The following is an 18,749-nucleotide window of genomic DNA, read 5'->3' as shown; positions in this document are numbered from 1 at the left end:
TAATTATCCAGTCTCTTTAGGAGATATTGCTGCCAATTTTTTCCAACAGGCTTGCAGTTCTGTTGCAAGGACATAGCAACACCCATGTTTTTGATGATTTTTTTTTCATTCCCATTCCAAAACTTTTCCATTCATAGTCATTTTTGAAGCGCATAAACACTGAATTCCTGTCGTTCGTCACCCGTCACTGCGTTCGTCCAGTACACACTGCAAAAGGCTTGATGGCAAAGTCGTTTTGTATGTTCAAGTTCCTTGTACCCAACCTTTCACGCTCTTTGTGCACTTCAAGGAATTCAGAAAGACTACAATACAACCCAACGAGCTGTACACTGTGCCGTCGGGACTGGTATGCATGACGCAAATATGTTGCGAGTGGTCTCGCAGTGTTCTGCCATTGTGCTTCGTTCCCTGTTCCGTGAGCTCAAGTTTGGTCGACACGTGGCGTCGTTGCGGCGCCATTGGTGTTGTGTTTCCCGTGTCTTTTCTTATACACAGTGTTCTGCGAAGAAATGCCTCTGTGCAGCCGCTGGTGCCGAGGTCGCGGATTACGTTTTTGCTTCTTTCCTTCCGCAGCTGTGCTGACAATTGCTGGTTAAATTATTGGTTATTTCTTTACTTATTTTAGCTTTCTCGTTTAGCTAGTTTTCTGTATTCTTGCCCAAGAAAGGTGATCCATAATTTTTTTTTTCGTGGGAATGACCATAGGTATTTGCGTACATGGTTGCAGCTCCACATTTCTAAGTTGTACGACTCGGACTGCCCTGCCGATGGCCTGTATTCTCTTTCTGCTCTAGCAGCCATGACCGTCACGTTCTTCCAAACATTCTCCTCCTACATACTTCTAAACTATTTTCTCCACTCTCCCCTTTCCCTTCAAGGGACTGAGCCGTGGTCTCGCAAAGAAAGATAGTGTCTTTTTCTTCAACCACACATTCATTCATTCAGGGGAAGCTTGCATGCAGTAACTGGTTTGGAAAGCAGGTAAGGTTCGCGGAAAGTCACCTCACCTACCCTGATTTGTTCCGGGTCAACGCTCTCGAGGTGCGCCAAAAGAGGTGACAACACGAAAGTCATACTTCGAATTCTTTAGGGCTGTTGGCTCCCCTCGTCAAAAACTCTTTGGACACGCCTGACTGACTGACGGCCTAGAAAGAGCTGTCGGAAATCGAGGCAGCTTGATTTGTTCGACGTGCCACGAGACGCGCTGAATAATTAGCCGAGAGGTGGAATACACGAATCTAATTAGACTCTTTGAGCTAGAGCTTGCTAAGACGCGTGGCAAGTCACCCCGGAAAAGAAGACACAAACCCAAAAGTTGGTGGGATGAGGAAGTTAAGAGAGCCATAGCAAAACGTCAGGAAGCCTTTAGGGAACACAGACATGCTAAGCAGCGTGGTGAACCGACAGATGATGTTGAAAGAAAATGGGCAACCTTTCTAAGCTGTAGAAGGGATGCATCCCTTCTGATCAATGAAAAGATTAGAAGGAAGGGAGCTCATTGGCTGGTAGAAGTACATAAAAAAGATAGAAAGGCAGCTGCGAAATTTTAGAATCATCTAAACTCCCTAAGAAATGAGACGAGCCTAGAGCAGAGTTTTATAACTAGAGCCCAAGGTGCTAGGCTAGAAGGGGACGAAGCTATTGAATATATAAGAACAAGGGTGAGAGAAAAATTTCAACAAAGAAGTACTTTATGCACCACAATAGACAAGGACGAATCAAGTGGTGCAATGGCTCCATTTTCACAACAAGAGTGGGAAAGGGCTGAGAAAAGGGTTCCTAGTAGTACATCAACAGGCCGAGATGGCATTCCAATTAGGCTGATAAAGACATTAGGTCCGAAGTCTAAGCAGGCTTTGAGAGAGGCAGTGAGCACAATAATAATCGATCGTGAAGTTCCCGATGAATGGAATCTTAGCAGGATGAGCATGATCTATAAAGGAAAGGGGGACAGGGCGGACATAAACAACTACCGTCCTATAACAGTGACATCGGTGGTCTACAGGCTGGCGATGCAGATTATAAAGGAAAGACTGCAGGCGTGGATAGAGGATGAGGGGGTGCTGGGGGAACTGCAGAATGGGTTTCGGAAACACAGGAGGTTGGAAGACAATCTGTTCTCACTGACGCAGTGCATCGAAATAGCAGAAAAGGAACACTGGCCCCTGTGGCTAGCATTTTTGGATATCAAGGGAGCGTACGATAGCGTGGTTCAGGAGGAATTGTGGGGAATACTGGACACACTAGGCGTGGAACATGTAGTCACTAATCTTTTAAAGGGTTTCTATAAAGGTAACAAGGTAGTTATAAAGTGGGAAAAACAGGTATCCAAGCCTGCAGAGGTAAAACGGGGGCTTAGGCAGGGGTGCCCCCTGTCACTCTTATTATTCATGATGTACCTACAAAAATTAGAGGCAAAATTAGAGGAAAGTGGAATGGGCTTCAACCTCTCTTTAGTCAAACAAGGAAAACTTATTGATCAGGCACTACCAGCATTAATGTACGCAGATGATATAGTGCTAATGGCCAACAACAAGAAAGATTTGCAGAGATTGATGGACATCTGCGGTAATGAGGGAGATAGGTTAGATTTTAGATTCAGTAAGGAAAAATCAGCAGTCATGATTTTCAATGACAACGAAAGTAGTGAGCTTAGAATACAGGAGGTCACGCTAGAGATAACAGATAAATACAAATATCTGGGCGTATGGATAAGCAATGGGACCGAGTATCTGAGGGAACACGAAATATACGTGACGACTAAAGGTAACAGGAATGCAGCAGTCATGAAAAATAGGGCACTGTGGAATTACAACAGGTATCATGTTGTGAGAGGAATATGGAAAGGGGTCATGGTTCCTGGGCTGACGTTCGGCAATGCGGTCTTGTGCATGAGATCAGAAGTTCAAGCAAGATTAGAAATTAAGCAACGTGGAATAGGTAGGCTTGCTTTAGGAGCTCACGGAAATACACCAAATCAGGGAGTACAAGGTGATATGGGATGGACATCATTTGAGGGCAGGGAAGCAAGCAGCAAGATAAAATTTGAGAAGTGATTGAGAGAAATGAAGGAGGAGCGTTGGGCTAGGAAGGTTTTCAGCTACTTGTACATGAAGAATGTCGATACAAAATGGAGGAAGCGAACCAGGAAGTTGACTGGTAAATACTTAGAAAACAGCAGGTGGCCAAACCAAAAAGAACTATCGGTTAAGAAGAAAGTGAAGGAAACGGAGACTGACATGTGGAGAATGGGCATGATTGAGAAGTCCGCACTAGAGATCTATCGAACTTTTAAGCAGGAAATTGCCAAGGAAAGGATCTATGATAATACTCGGGGTAGTTCTCTACTGTTTGAGGCCAGGACGGGAGTACTACGAACCAAGACATATCGGTCCAAATACGAAGGGGTAGGCACAGTATGCAATGCGTGTGGAGAGGAAGAAGAAACTGCCGAACACTTGATAATGTTCTGTAAAGGGCTTCACCCTATAGTTCAGGATGATGGCGCAGAGTTTTTCAAAGCACTGGGATTTAGGGACAGCGAGGGCAAAATAGACTTTAAGCGGGTAGACTTAACTAGAAGGAGGTTATCTGATTGGTTGCTAAAGTCAAGGCACGAGTGAAAATTAAATCCTTCACTGTGAAGTACGAACCCTCAACTTCATTATTTAAAGGGAAAAAAAGATAAATGTAATGATTAGTTCACTAAGTATTACGGCTAGGTGGCGTTAGCCGCCGCCCGATCTAAAGGGTACAGCCACATCCATCCATCCATCCATCCATCCATCCATCCATCCATCCATCCAGAGGTTGGGATTCGTCATCAGGTATGTTTCCCACACTCTGTGGTGCTTTCAAGTCTTTCACTCCCCCACGCCCTAGCCTGCCTAGCGCTGCAGGCCCTACTCTGCACGTGCGATGCAACGTTATCGCACTGTGCTGTGTTGTGCGTATTATTGCATTATGACCTACGTTGTGTTTCTCTCTCGCCGTGTGACGAACTGAACGTGCATCCTTTCTATTTCCTGGGTAGAAAAGAAGGCAGAGTTTGACTTTCTCTCTTTTTCTCCTTCTCGTTTTTTTTATCTTTATTCGCTGCGCCGTGCTCCCTGCTGGGCTGCAGAAATTAGGCGCCTTCTTCTAACCACTACCCCCACCATTTGGGGGACAGAGATGAAGACGACAATTTCTTTGGACTGCCCTGATGAGCCAAGATCTCATAGGAGACAAGACAAGACAAGACTGCCCTGCCCTGAATGGACATGCAGTCTGTCCATTTACAGTGATCTGCAAGGTGGCTTTCCTGTAAGGTTTATTTTCTAGCCAAAAACTATCGTTCACAGACTGCTTTTCTCCCTCATTGTGTCTTTACCTCTTCGAATTCCAGCAAATGCACGCGAGTACAACAAAATGTCACCTCTCTAAATTCCAGCAAAGGCACGCGAGCACAAGATCTCAAAAAGGTGAATGACAAAAACAAAATGAGCGAGAAAAGCAGTCTGTGAACGAGAGTTTATGGTTGGAAAACTAACCTTACAGAAAAGCTGCCTCGCAGATTATTGCAAACTGTCTATTGTTTTCTCCCGCAGAGAATTTTGGGAAGATCACGGCTTAAAACGCGAGCACCGAGACGCTCTGAACCAGCTCTCAGAAGCTCTCATCAAGCTTCCATGATGCTACCTTTAGTGTGTAAATAGTGAACATAAACGTTGCTCTTATCAGCCCCGGCTACTCTGCTTGACTTCTACCTGAGACTTGGCCAGCTCCTTCGAACACATCGCGAGCAAGCAAAAGGGCACGGAGTTGTAAAGATGAAAATGTGCAACATCACATCGTTTTTATTACGTGACATATTCGTTCTCCGCCGCATTCGCCCGATCGTGTCCACATATAACTTTCCCGTTTTATAGCGACGACACACCGTTGATTGCGGTCACGTCATTGAATGTCATTTAAACAGTGGTTGCATAATTTATTGGCAAATTACTTCCTCGTAAAGTATGGTGAAGTAATTTATTATTTGGCCACCTGAGGAGCTTTCCAGCTTGACTTATTTTTTTATCAAGGCTTAAATATAATGTTAAGTTTTATTTGGTTGACTCTGAGCATTACCTTCGCAACAGAAGTACATCTGTCAGCGACAATCATTCTTAACCTCTCCCAGTGCCAGTAGGTTCGTTCAAGTTACGTGATGAAAACCAGTTTGCTGAACTATGTCATATATGACATGTCGCTCAAATGTCGGTCTCTGCATTTTTGATGAATCCAGCCGTCTTTTGTAAATTGTCTACTGGCAAGTTTTTTTTGTTTGTTCTTTTTAAAACTGGTGGTCTCAGACAAGCTTATTACGCCTCTTCTCACCACTGGATAGCCGTTGTTACGCGTGGCGCCTGGGCCGACGGGGGAGGGCCGCGTTCTTTGTTCATCAAACAAGTCACCGAAGGGCTGCCAGCCTGCTGTCCGCCGTGTACTGTCCATCTTAGCCGGGAAATGAGGTGGCATTCCGACACCATAAGACGTTCGACGAGACGACCACAATGGTTTCTTGGTGTCACAGGTGCAGTGTGGTGGCCACGCCCCAATCAAAGACCTTGACTTGAGCGAGTGTGAGCGGCACCGTCAGAAATGGTGTGTGTGTCTCGTGATTCAACAGCGCATTCTGGACCCATTCCCTGATTAAGTCAAAATGTACACTTTATAGTGAGCCACCCAGCCCATTCGCAAGATACCTCTCGCCCTGTCTGTACAGAATGTAATAAATACTCTGTTAAGTTTGCCATCTTACTCCTGAGTGCACATGCGTTTTCTTTTCTGTCTCTCTACACGCCCTTTCTTGCCCCTATTTCTCAACCCTCAGTGCTAGGCAGCAAACCATATGCCAAGATATGGTTAATCCCCCAGCCTTCCTTTCTCTCTCTTGCCATCTTACTGCCTTGGCATCTTCATCCCGGGTATCCAATGTCCGGCCGGTACAAGCAGACAAGTTAAAAAATAAAACAGATGGTGAATATTTTCTGCAGCGTGTTCAGACGCTGCATATAAGTGGTCATCCTCGAAAATTATCAACTTTAACACCGCGGACAGGTGCTGATATACCCTGAGTAGGTTCGAGCATGTATTATGCCTCGACGCTTCTAATCTTCATTAAACTTCTCCCTTTCAATTTCATCCTTTGGGATTTTGTGTATTTCTTCATCTAACGCCTAACCTCCATGTCTTTCCTCATTTATTCCTCCTCCTCCCTTCATCTAACGCGCTGCATTCGTGCTGCACTGCTACCACTTCATTTCTTCTTTATGTACGTCCTGTTTCGGGCACAATTATAGGCTGCCATCTTGGACAGATAATGATGCCGTTTTCCATCCGTATGAATATTCGAATTGTGCTATGGTGAACTCGCACGCATCAAAACGCTGGGCCATTACATTCAACGTCGTATCACCATAATAATAGCTAATTACGGCGCAAAAAACAGATAAATTGCTTCTAAGCCTAAGATGGCAGTGTCTATGTTTTACTGTAACTGTTACATTTATTTTTTGTCAATTTGTCCAATATGTCATTTCATGCAGCGGCCGCCGAACTCGTTCCGCTGTTCATAGTGGTACTCTCGGTCTCTGAAGCTGGATGAAGATAACTAAGAAGCCTGGTTTTTACTGGCTGCATAAAATGTGAAACGAAGCTATAAATCACGATGAAAAAGAAGACAAATCTGTGAAAAGTCAGTACTGGCGCATAAATGGCGCCCCGATTGCGCCGATGAAAAACGTCGGCGGCGGTGGCGGCGGCGCGCCGATCAGTTCGCGTCGGCGGCGGCGGCGCGGCGACAACTATTGGCGGCGGCGCGCCGACCAGTCAGCGCACACCTCTACTCTTATCCACAGAGTTTCTCAAAATTAACTAGAGGGCACCCTGGCGCTGCGATCGTTAAGCGACCATGGGAATGACGGGTAGTACACACATTTGCCTAGTCTTCGTACTTGCGGGTGGCGAATCGTACTTGCGGCTTCGTTTATTGCTGTGTTTCGGTTTTGTTTTGAAATAAAGATTGAATGCTTTTGAACTTCGTGCGCCAATTTGGAAAGTAAGTCTAAAAAAGTAAAATGGTGAAGCGCAACCACTGAACATTTGCTAATACTTGTTTTGCTAGAAAACAGCTCCAAGCCACATGAACACACACGTAGCCAAAGGCAGGCCAGAAGTACGCATATTAGACAAATGTGTGTACTACCCATCATTCCCATGGTGGGTGGTGGTAGTGGTTCATGTGGAAAAGAAAGAAGGCACCTAATTTCTGTCTGCATACAGGCGACACGGCGCAGTGCCTTTGGGTGGTGTAGAGGGGGATGAAAGAGGATAGGAGAAATAGTGGTGGAGTGTAGAGAGGGATGTCCGGGCCGCTTCAGCGCGAGCAGCAGGCCGTCGGCAAGGGCAAGGACAGCATGGCTCCCGGGATCAGTGGTAGGCGGCAATTCCCGACTCCTCCACGAACTCCGCCAGGCTGCGGAGTGCTGCTGGATGTGGACGAGACGGGAACAGCAGGTGTTTCAGGGTGGAGACGGGCAGGCCCTGTCTCCTGTAGGCCGCGTAGGCCCTCAAGCGTTCCTGTGCTAAGCCAGGGCAGGCACAGAGGAGGTGTTCGAGGGTCTCTGGGTCTCCGCAGCGGCTGCAGGCCGGGGAGGGACAGAGGCCCTTGGCGTGGCGGCGGGCCACCATCCATACGCAGCCAGTCCGCAGTCGTAATAGGGAGGCCCGTCTCTGGGAGAGGCTTTGGTCCTCGCCCGCCGGCCTCCCTCGGGTCTGGGTGGACTGTGACGAGGAGCCTCTTGAGACGGGCCTGTTAATAGTCCCTGGCCGCCACGGCACAGGAGTAGGGAGTATCAGGCTGGTGGGCAGCCTTGGCGAGGGTGTCCGCCTTCTCATTTCCAGCGATGCCCACGTGGGAGGGCAGCCAGTGGAAGGAGACGGACACCCAGGCGTCGGTGAGGGCGCGAACCTTGGCTCTCAGGAGGCAGGCCGTCAGTCCGGCACGACGGGAGTTGGCCAGGGTCTGCAGGGCCGCCTTGCTGTCGCATAGAACCGCGGCCGGCTCAAGGGGGATGTCCTCAGCCAGCAGGTCTACTGCGAGATGCAGTCCAGCCAGTTCCGCAGCCGTGGAGCTCGCCGGGAAGGGAAGCCTGCACTGCCGGCTGTTGGTTCTGGACGAGATTACGCATGCGGCCGCTGCGGTCCCGTCTGGCATCACAGATCCGTCCGTGAACACCTGCAGCCGTCCCTCCAGTTGTTCCTGGAGCTTGCAGAAGGCCGCCTGTTGCAGTGCGGCCGCAGGCGTTCGTCGCTTGGTTGCCCCTTCCAAGCAGAGGTGGACCTCTGGTGGCTGGTGGTGAGGCGGTGGAGAGGCAACCGGAACTGGCGGATCTGGGACCATTTGGTGGCACAGCAGGCAGAGGCCTCCCATCCATGATCCTGACTGGCTGCGGAGACGCTCCAGGAGGGCCCTGCCATCGGTGGCGCGGTGAAGGTGGTCAATGTGGCCCAGTGCTCGTTGCAGCATACGTAACGACAGGGGCCACTCTCCTGCCTCTGCGAGAGTTGCTGCCACCGGCGAGCTTTTGGGAAGCCCCAGGATGGCCCTCAGTGCACCCCTGTGGAGTCCCTCCAGCAGGCGTCTCCTGGCCGGTGTCAGGCTCACCAGCGGGAAGGCGTACAGGAGGACCGAGGACGCCGCAGCCTGGTTGAGCCGGAGGGCCCACTTGGTGGAGCAGCCGCGGCCACGCAGCTGCAGCCTGCTGATGGCGCCCTAGACGCGCCGCACCTTGGTGGCAGCAGCCTTGGCAGCCGGGATCCAGGTGAGTCGGTGGTCGATGGTGAGCCCCAGGTACTTCACCACCAACCTCCAAGGCAGGCTGCGATTGCCAATCCTCAGCCGTTTCACGTGGGTGCGTGCTGCCACCAGCGGGTGAATCAGCAGGGCCTCGGTCTTTGTGGCAGAGACCTTAAGCCCGATGTCTCCGAGGTAGGCTACCACTGCATCGAGGACCGCCTGCAGTGATCTCCTGATGGCGGGGATGGACCGCCTTGGTCCCCGGACCCAGAGTGCCACATCATCTGCGTAGATAGAGCAGCGGGCCGGGAACCTGGTGTCTGTTGGGAGGGACGCCGGAAGTCCTGCCAGTGCGATGTTGAAGAGGAAGGGGCTCAGTACTGAACCCTGTGGGACACCAGCAGTGATGACCCTGGGTTGGCTGGTTGCCCCTCCAACGCGGACGCGGAAGGTCCTCCCGGACAGGAAGGCGGTCACGAAGCCTCGGAGGCTACCGCTGATGCCGAGGCGGTCCAGGGCCGCCTCGACCGCCACGTGTGGGAGTCCGTCGAAGGCACTCTCCACGTCCAGCAGCAGCAGCATGGCCACGTCCCCGCTGCTCCTGGCGTCCTCGAGGGTAGCGACGACGTCCGAGATGGAATCTGCCGTGCACCGGTGACGCCTGAAGCCCGTCTGCTGCTCCAGGAAGAAGCCCAGGTGGTCGGCTATCCACTCCAGTCTCTCCAGAGCCACCCTCTCCATCACCTTGCAGGGCGCGGAGGTGAGAGACACTGGCCGGTATGAGGAGAGAGCCGTGGCCTTCCTCCGGGGCTTCAGGATTGGCGCCACCACCGCAGTTTGCCAGGACTCGGGTAAGGCTCCGGTGCACCAGACGTCATTGTAGTATTCCAGGAGTCGTTGACGGCCACCTCCATCCAGGTTGCGGAGCATTTGGAAGGTGATGCCGTCGGCCCCTGGAGCACTTTGTCGCTTGGTCCTCTCGAGGGCTGCCACCAGCTCATGTATCGCTATGGGCTCTTCGCACAGCTCCCGCACCTGCGCGGACACCCATCTGGGATGGTGACAGGAGGTAGGGCAAGAGAGGGCAGCAGGCAGTGGGGCTCTATCTCTGGCAGCAAACTGGTCAGCCAGCCGTTCTGCCAGGTGCGCAGCCGTGGTCGACAGGTGAACAGCCAGGGACAGTCCCTGGTTCAAGGCCCGAGGCGCCATCAGCAGGCACTTCAGCAGGTGCCAGGCCTTCGTCCCATCCCGCGAGCTGTTGATCGAGGCGCACACGCCCTGCCAGCCCTGGTTCCGGCGCCTGCGTGCGTGGCGTCTGCAGACGGCATCGATTAGCCGGAAGACCGTCCAGAGCTCCGGTTGGCGTTTGTTCAGGGCTTGCCGCTCTGCACGTCGCCGTGCCGCCCTCAGAGCCAGGTACCGGATGTCTGGGACGGGCTGTCCCTGCTGGACCTGGGCAGTGACCATTGCTGCCCTCGCACTGTGGGCCACCAGTTGCAGCAGGTCCTCACTGCTCGTGTCCTGCTTGAGTAGTCGCCGGTAGACCTGCCAATCCACCACGCGGTACTCGCGGTCCCGTGGAGCCCTACCTCTGAAGGGAGACAGCAGGATGGGCAGGTGGTCCGAGCCCCAAGTGTCCGGGAATGGCGACCAGGCATACTGGCAACCCTCCGTGGCAACGCTGAGGTCTATGGCAGTGCTGGTGACCTGCTGCCCACGACGGAGGAAGGTGTTGGCACCCGAGTTGAGGATCGCCAGCCCCAGCTGCTGGAGGACATCACGCAGCTCTCTGCCTCGAGCGTCAGTCCTGCGGCCGCCCCATGCTGGGTGTTTCGCATTGACGTCCCCGCAAAGCAGGAACTCCTTGCCCAGGCGATGCGCCAGCTGACGAAGGCATCTGGGGTCCCAGGGCTGGCCTGGCCGAACGTAGATGCTGGCCACAGTGGTGTCCTGCCCCCCGATGCGGATGCGGACGGCGCAGCACTCAAAGGGGCCCCCAACCAGGTCAGCCACATTCACCTCTGCCTGCGGGAGCTCCCGCCTGAAGCGCCGTGCGTTGCAGCTCCCATAGACACTAGCGCCAGAGTTCCCTCTAGTATGTATTGTGGGAAACTCTAAGCTTGCTCTTATCGGCTTGCTTGCTTGTTCACTGGCTTGTTGCTTGTCTGTCAGTTTCCCGCGCATTCGTCCGGGCGCGTTGAACGAGGTGAAAGCGCCTTGGTTCGGATAAAAAGCAAGTAAGTATGGTCTCTTCATTGAGCGTTCGCAAAGTGTAAACGATCCCGTGATTGTGTTGCAGGGGCCCAAATGGGTTTTCGGTGAATGGAATCGTGCTTGTAAACGTGTACTGCCGCGTTGGTAGCTAAAGAGACAACAAAGCAAATCTATTTGCCATTTCGGGCTCTGCCATCTAGCTGACGTGTGTGTCGTGCTGCTCTTGGCAGCCGTAGCTTCGTGTGTCCTTCGCACACTCTTAAAGAAAAGTTTGTAAATACAAAGCTTGTAACCACGAGCGAAAAGCTAGTAACAGCAGCTGTTACTAACTTTCATTGGTCAATACCAACTTCTTACCACCCTTTTACTACATACGTTAGTAGATGCTTAAAGGTTGCAACAGCTACTACCTGTTGCGCACAGTTACTAACCTTTCGTCATGCACGTGTTTAATGAACTTAAAAAAAACTCCGAAGTCATTACGAGCGTCTAACATATTTACTTACACGGAGATACATTCAAGCTCATTTGGCAATATACGTAAACTTGGTACCCAGTCTTAGGTCTTGTATATTAGGCCTTGTTGAGGTCGCATATTAGGCAAAATGTACATAACGAGTTGTTTTTGCTAATATCATTGATTAAAAGTCCTACGCTACGTTACCTCGCACACCTAAAGAAATTGTACGCCTTAAATAAAGGCGCGTAAATTTAATTATTCATTCTACAGCATAGCCTCCTACCGGCCCCAGCTGCGTTCCCCAAAGGGAGGGCTATCAATACTTCTGGAATCGCTTGGACTCAGTACGTGTCGCGTGGACTTGTGTTTTTATTGCTCTCCCTCGGTAGTGGTGCCTTCCTGATTGTACATGCACCCTTTGTAGTCGTGAAGCTCGATGTTTTTGTCATGTACTTTATCCTTGGTTGGAAGTCAATAAACTTCTCCTTGCTGCTCTCTCTTAGTAGAGTACCGAGTACTCTAAATAGTTAACCACTTATTTTAAACACTTACTTTTTCACGTCATACAATAGTAATACTGTGCATAAACAGTACATACCGATGTAATTCGTTAATTGCAAAAGAAAAAAAACATTATTTATGGTGTTGAAGCCGTTTACAATGTAAACAAGACAGTAATAATCATTATAAAATATTTGCTCAACAAAGAGCCATCCAGTTATGTGCGAGCCTTGACAGAAAGGAAAGACCCTTACGCAGGTGCGTCTGCTAGCCAATTACCGAAAAAAAAGCTCATATGGTGCACGTAGGCACGTCTGAATAGTGAATTTATTCAAAATCTTGATACAGCTTTGTATATCTAAACAGTTTCTGATTGCCGACAGCGCAAAAGTTTTTTTTTTCTATTTCTAGTCACTTTTGTATTAGGTTTTATTGCATTAAACTGTTCTGAGTAGTGTAAAAGCGTTATATTTACGTACGCAAACAAAGTCAGTTTGCAACATACCATGGTTTCTCGTGGTGTGTACTCAAGCTAAATGGCAGCGCCGTGTCAATCTTGCTAGTGTCTACTTTCTCTAAAGTACCGAACAGTTGTGCGTTAGTGAAAAGCTGCACCAAATGTAATGCGTTTCGATTTTATCCTGTTACAACTGATCCATAACACCAATTGTGTGCTACAAAACTGCTACAAAATGCTCATGTGGCTGCTCCTAAATTGTTACAAAAGAGCCATTTTCATGCTCAGAAAATTGCCCCTAATCCCAGATTCGCTGGACCACCACTGCACATGCCTTCACATCGACCACAAGTGGCAACAGTCAGCCGTCGCACACATCAACACTCCCCGAAAAAATTCCTGGTTACGGCCCCAATTTAGGCGTCCCCGACGTAGTAGTAATTTTATTTATTTATTGAAATGCAAGAAAAAGGATAGAGAAAGCAAAAAGCGTTTCATACACCTGACAAAGGCCTCTGCACCTACTTGCAATTTAGGAAGTAAATAAAGAATCACTACTACTACGTAGTGATTTTCTTTGTGCTTTCCCTTGTGGGCGTAGCAGCTAATAGTATACACAAGAACGCTAGAGCCTATGTATATATACTCAAGTGGCGTGGGGTCCTCGGCACTCAAACTCCATTGGCTTTGCTTACACGCATCTTGCTCGCACCTTGTCTGCTAAATATTGTCCGGCTAACGTGCTTAACCGTGTGTGCTTTTGTAAATACACTATAGGAACGGAATAAAATGGCTACAGACACAGACTACGCGTTAGAGGGGTTTAAAAGTGAAGGCGGGCTTCTCCGAAAATGAATTGTAGGCTGTCCGCATTGACTCCAGCATGGCCGCCACATTAGGACCCTCAGTTGGCTGAGAAAATCCGTCTGGAAGCGCCTTTTCTAGCATTGTATCTACGAACTGTATCTGCACTGTATCTCCAACGATCATTGTTGCTGCATGCTCCCGCTTGGCTTGGCTCGGCTCACACACAGAATCAAATGGGGAGAGCACAAAAGAATGCCATGCTCCGAGAAGTCGCAAGTCCTTTAAATTTAAATGAATGAGTGTCGGTAGCCAGAGAGTCTCATTATTCAGCGAAAATTGTTTAAGACAGAGAATGCGTGGTACTGCTAATGTTTAATTCGTGGCCGTAATCTTCAACCCCAAAATTGATACAAGCAGTATTGATTAGTATTCTCGAAAGTGCAATCGTTGCACTGTCGCAACGGTCTGTTTCAGTCCTAATTAGTGTGTGTTGATTACTGTTGTGCCCAGGCGCACAGAGGACAAGACTGCACCATCCCGCCGGAAGCGAAGCCGCAGTCGCAGCAGTCATTCGAGAAAACGCAGTCGGTGAGTGAAATCACGTTTGTGCCATTGGGCAATGCAAAGCTGTGCGCTACAGCGCGTTCAGCCGCATCAAGCATTGATAACGACGTGCAAGGAAATGCACGAGCTTAAATCAGGGGAGTGGGCTCATGGAGTTTTCGACAACCCACTTGCGTTCAGGCTGGGAGGGACAGTAAGAGGGGCCAGTTGGTTGGGATTCATCGTGAACTTGGTTTACAACGCAGCACTAGAAGTGCGGACGCAAAAAAGGGGCAAAAGAAAAGATGACCCTTGCTAGTTCCGCTGTTTAAGATCTATCTTTCAAATGTCTTATGTAAGTTGCTTGACAGTTATAGAGTCCCTGAACCATATCCGACAATTCTTTTAGCATTTCAAGTGAACGTGCGAATGTCGTCACGATGACGTGGGCACGCGAATAAAGAAGCTTGGTGTTGGCGAGGGTTGCAAAGTGGGCTTATTGGTGACGCATTTAAAAGTTTTTTTTTAGCGTGAGGCGAAATGCCGAAACAGGAAGGGATAGACGGAGAAAAAAGAGTGATTGCGACAAGTTTATTTTCGAACTCAGAGCGCTTTTGAAGGACCGCTGACACCGAATTTGGTAACTCGAGATGCTTGTGTTGTTTGATAGTCCGGCGTGCGGAGCCACCTCTGACCGATTTTCAGTGGCTAGCATTGCCTAGAAGATATTTTAATTTGGTTTTAAAGTAAGGGTGTGTGCTCCTGCGACTATTCAGGTACAATCTACATTTTCTGTGGTTTCACGTACATAGGGGATTTCTTTGTGACGTTGCGGACCTGACGCTGATCTCCGACGACAGCGCAGCTCTGACCAACTGGATTTGCCCTACGCTATCTCCTGACGCCGACAAGAGCTCTCGCAAGTGGCCCGTCCTCGGACTCCTGTGACCGTGTTTCCATCTTCCCTATCTCTCCTATCCCCTCGATATGTCCTCGCTCTCTGGCCAAGCACATCTCTCCTTCTTTATACCTTTACTGCTATCCTTTTAATTCTTCCTCACCTCCATCCCCTGTGAGCTACTGTTGAGGTGTCGCCCCGTGATGCAGACAGTTACGGGGCTCACTTTTCTTTTTCCTCTCTTAGAATAACTTAGAGGTCAAGCACATTTGCGGGGCGTGCACAGTACCCCGACTGGCACCCGGCGAGGACTATTGTTCGTCCCCCCTATCGCTCTGTTGGGCTGCTCTAGAGGTGTTTTAGTCTGCTTACACAGAGGCTGCTTTTCTTTTATTCCGAGGGGGCGTGCTCAAAGCCCCCATATCGTTTCATTCTTCACCGACAGGGGGAAGTGCTAATGTTATAAGAAAGGAAAATAAAATAAAAGTGAGCCCCGTAACTGTCTGCTTCAGGGAGCCATACCTCAACAGTAGCTCACAAGGGATGGGGGTGAGGAGGGATTAAGAGGATATGAGTATAAGAATAGAGAGAGAGAAAGAGATGCGGTAAGCGAGATAGCGACGACATATCGAGGGGATAGTAGAGATAGGAAAGATGGAAACACGGTCACAGGAGTCCGAGGACGGGGCACCACTTGCGAGAGCTCTTGTCGGTGTCAGGCGATGGCGTAGAGCAAGTCCAGTCGGTCAAAGCTACGCTGTAGTCGGTGGTCGGCGTCAGGAGATGACGTACGGCGAGCCCAGTCGGCCAGAGCTACGCTGACGTCGGAGATCACGAGGGCACAACCGGTCGGCACGGAATTCAGCGAGCGAGTCCACGGGTCCACCTATTTGAAAACAGCGTGTTTCAGCATCATCGAACCTTGAGCGCACGTAGTTTCAGGCTTTGCTCCGCTGTGGGGTGCTTGTTTCTTGTGGTACTGAAAATTTAAGGCGTGCAGACTACATATACACGAACTGATACAGGGTACGATACAATTTCGCCATTACCAGACCCAAAGCTGTAAATAATATAAAAAAAAAATCGCAAACCAAACTTTCGCTGTCAGGCACCGCCGTGGTGGTCTAGTGGCTTAGGTACTCGGCTGCATTTCTGATGGAGTCGGAAATGCTGTAGGTTTGGTGCTCAGACTTGGGTGCACGTTAAAGAACCCCAGGGGGTCTAAATTTACGGAGCCCTTCACTACGGCGTCTCTCATATTCACATTGTAGTTTTGCGACGTTAAACCCCACATATTCATTCATCTTTCGCTGTCAGGGCACCTTTAAAAAAGGGGGAAAATAAATTAAGCAAAGAAACAAACCTGTTTGTCTGTTTGCAGTTAAACGCACTTGCCACTCTTAATCTTAGCTCGTATGGTTAAGAGGAGAATTCTGGAAATACGAGAGAAGAACCAACGAATTCGTTTCGCTCATAGAGTAAAACGAACAAGGGCCACATTTCGTTCACCTAATGCGCGTAACTGCGCTATTACGGCACCGTTTCGAAACTTTCAAACTGCTACGCGTTCATTCGTAGACTCAGGTAATGTAAGAATTGTTGGGGTAAGCGTCCTAAAAGCACCGCAACATTATGAGGGAAGCCGTAGTCGAGGGCTCCGCAAATTTCGATGCCATTGGTTCTCTAACGTGCACGTAGTAGATTTAAGCACACATGCCTCGAGCATTTTCGCCTCCATCGAAAAGTCAGCAACCGTGGCCCCTATCCGATGCCGCGACCTGCGGCTCAACAGCCGAGTGCCTTAGCCGCTAGACCACTGTGGGGGATCGTTCATAGACTGGTGCACAACTGTGGCGCCGCATCTAAGTTTCCACCTTTAGGTGGTTTGGAGCGGTACTGACACACTATTTTTTGGTGGTGTGTACACCGTCATACAACTCTCTGGTATTACTGACCGACACTTTTTTTGGAGGCGAGTTTACTATGTTATACAAATCTCCTCTATACAGAGTCGGCTCTGAGGAAGTGTGATGCTCAATGAATGCTTGTAAAATATATTATATCAACATTGAAGTCAATTTTCCCGTGGCACACCTACCGACATCGACACCAGCTTGACGTCGGGCTACAGTATACAAATTTTGGTGACTTTACGCAGTAGTCTGGCTAGTTGTAATGGCGTCAGGCACCAGGACTTCCGAAATGGCCGCTTGTGTGTTTCACCAAGACATTCAAAATGGCAGTTTGTGCGTCACCGATGTAGCCATGGTATACCCAGCAGTCGTGGAAACATCACGATATCTTTCACAAGCAGTTGACGAGAAGCTTACTGCGTGTTGTGACATCAAGGTACAGGAGGAGCCGGAATTAGTTTTTAAGAAGACACTCTAAGTGCTTTTTCAGGCTGCACTCACAATTAGCAGCACCATTTCTAAGCACTTGAGGGTCTGGTCTTTCATTTGCCACAAAAATAATATAAACACGGCATTCGAAATTTGTGTATTAGTTCCCCTTCACGAGCCCTTTTAGAGAAGCTCGTATTCTCTTTAGAGATGATCATATACTCTCGTTGGTCAGCCGTCGGACCGAAAAAGAGAGGTACCGTGGCATTCTCAAGAACGGATCTGGAGCACGTATCAGTTCTGAAGTCACTGAGAAAGATAGCGCAATTTCTGATAATTCGGTAGTTGGCGACCATAAAAGAACAACATGGAGGCGTCAGTTACGGGAGGTAGGAAGGGTGTATTCGCCCGAGTCCTACGTATCCATAGCAGCCTTAATTAGGGGCTTCATTGTGTTGTGGAAGTACGCTACTTTAATGAAGCACGCGTGGCCATCTTCTACACGTGGACGTCTAAAATGACGAGTTCATTGGGTGTGGCTCGTTCGAGTGCGTGTTTCAGTCCCTCCAGCGGCCGTTACCAACTCTCCCCATAAACTCAGGCCTACTGACAGGAAAATTTCCATTTTTTGCGTTAACTGAAAGTACAAGCCCTTGGTAGCCTACAGAAGTGGTTAGCGTTATTGCGTCATTCAGTAATGATTACATCATCAAGTAAGTTTTTTTTCTGAGTGCACGCTGGCATCCCCACATGTGATGGTCGTCGCTAAGGGGATTCTGGAGAGTTTCAACACCCCCCCCCCCCACCTAAAGTCTTATATTTTGCTTGCCTGTATACATACGCACGAACATACAATATAATTGCCACCCCCCCTCATTGCGCAATATATTGTGGCATTTTTACGGCTGCTCCGCTCCCTGGGCCACGCGTAAGCGGTCTTTTTGTGTGTTTTGGTACCTGACTGCACTGTAATAGATTTCTGGACAAGTCCCCAGAATTGACACTGTGGCGTGACGTCAAGCTAGTGTCGCGGCAGCACGTGCGAGGTCTAAAAAATTACTTCAATATCAGAACAAATTATCTGTTTGATCGACCTATACTGAGATCAGGGTCGTCCTTTGTGGTTATTTTGCGTCAAACCGGCTACTTTCCACTCCTGTCTGGCGACGAAAAATTCTGGTTGGTGCCTTGCCTACTTTCAGGCTACTTTTAATTTCTATTTTGGCACACCGAGCCATTGGAGACAAACTATGCAGGTGCTCTGTGAATAGCAACTTACGTACCGGTAGCTTGGAGACTAAGCAAGAGGATCGGGTTCATTATACTTCGTTTTTGCTTATTCAATGTCGTGTTACTGTTTAGTACTTACAACTCTATACATATTATCATTTTTTTCTATTAGGCTGCAAACTTGGTGCTGAAATTAAACCAAAAGGCTCCTTATGTCACTTTCAGCTTGCGTGTGACTCCTTTTCAAATTTATACCCAATAGCGACCTTGACCGAGATTCACACTTGCTGGGAGCCGTCTCGTATACACAGCCCAACTCACGGAACAGGCTGCAGCGTATGCTGCAGCCCGTTCCGTCACATGGCGTCTCTTTCGCAGTCTCATAGACCCCTCTCAAACGAGAGGGGAGGCGCAGAAGCAGCTCCGGCGAGCTCTGCAAGGGTACCAAGGCACTCCGGCACAGCTTGAGGATG

General features: G+C 49.3%; 1 protein-coding gene across 1 annotated transcript in view; it reads left to right on the top strand.

The window, feature by feature from the left end:
- Positions 1-11,008: 11,008 nt before the first annotated feature.
- Positions 11,009-18,749, top strand: part of LOC119173791 (uncharacterized) — a 42,627-nt gene continuing 34,886 nt past the window's right edge. Inside the window, exons 1-2 of the mRNA XM_075894542.1 lie at positions 11,009-11,061; positions 13,774-13,851. The gene's annotated coding sequence lies outside the window, so the exon portion shown is untranslated. The remainder of the gene's footprint in view (positions 11,062-13,773; positions 13,852-18,749) is intronic.

This window comes from Rhipicephalus microplus, chromosome 5 (assembly GCF_043290135.1).
Source record: "Rhipicephalus microplus isolate Deutch F79 chromosome 5, USDA_Rmic, whole genome shotgun sequence".
In the NCBI taxonomy this organism is placed as follows: domain Eukaryota; kingdom Metazoa; phylum Arthropoda; class Arachnida; order Ixodida; family Ixodidae; genus Rhipicephalus; species Rhipicephalus microplus.
This window is presented reverse-complemented; position numbering and strand designations above follow the sequence as displayed.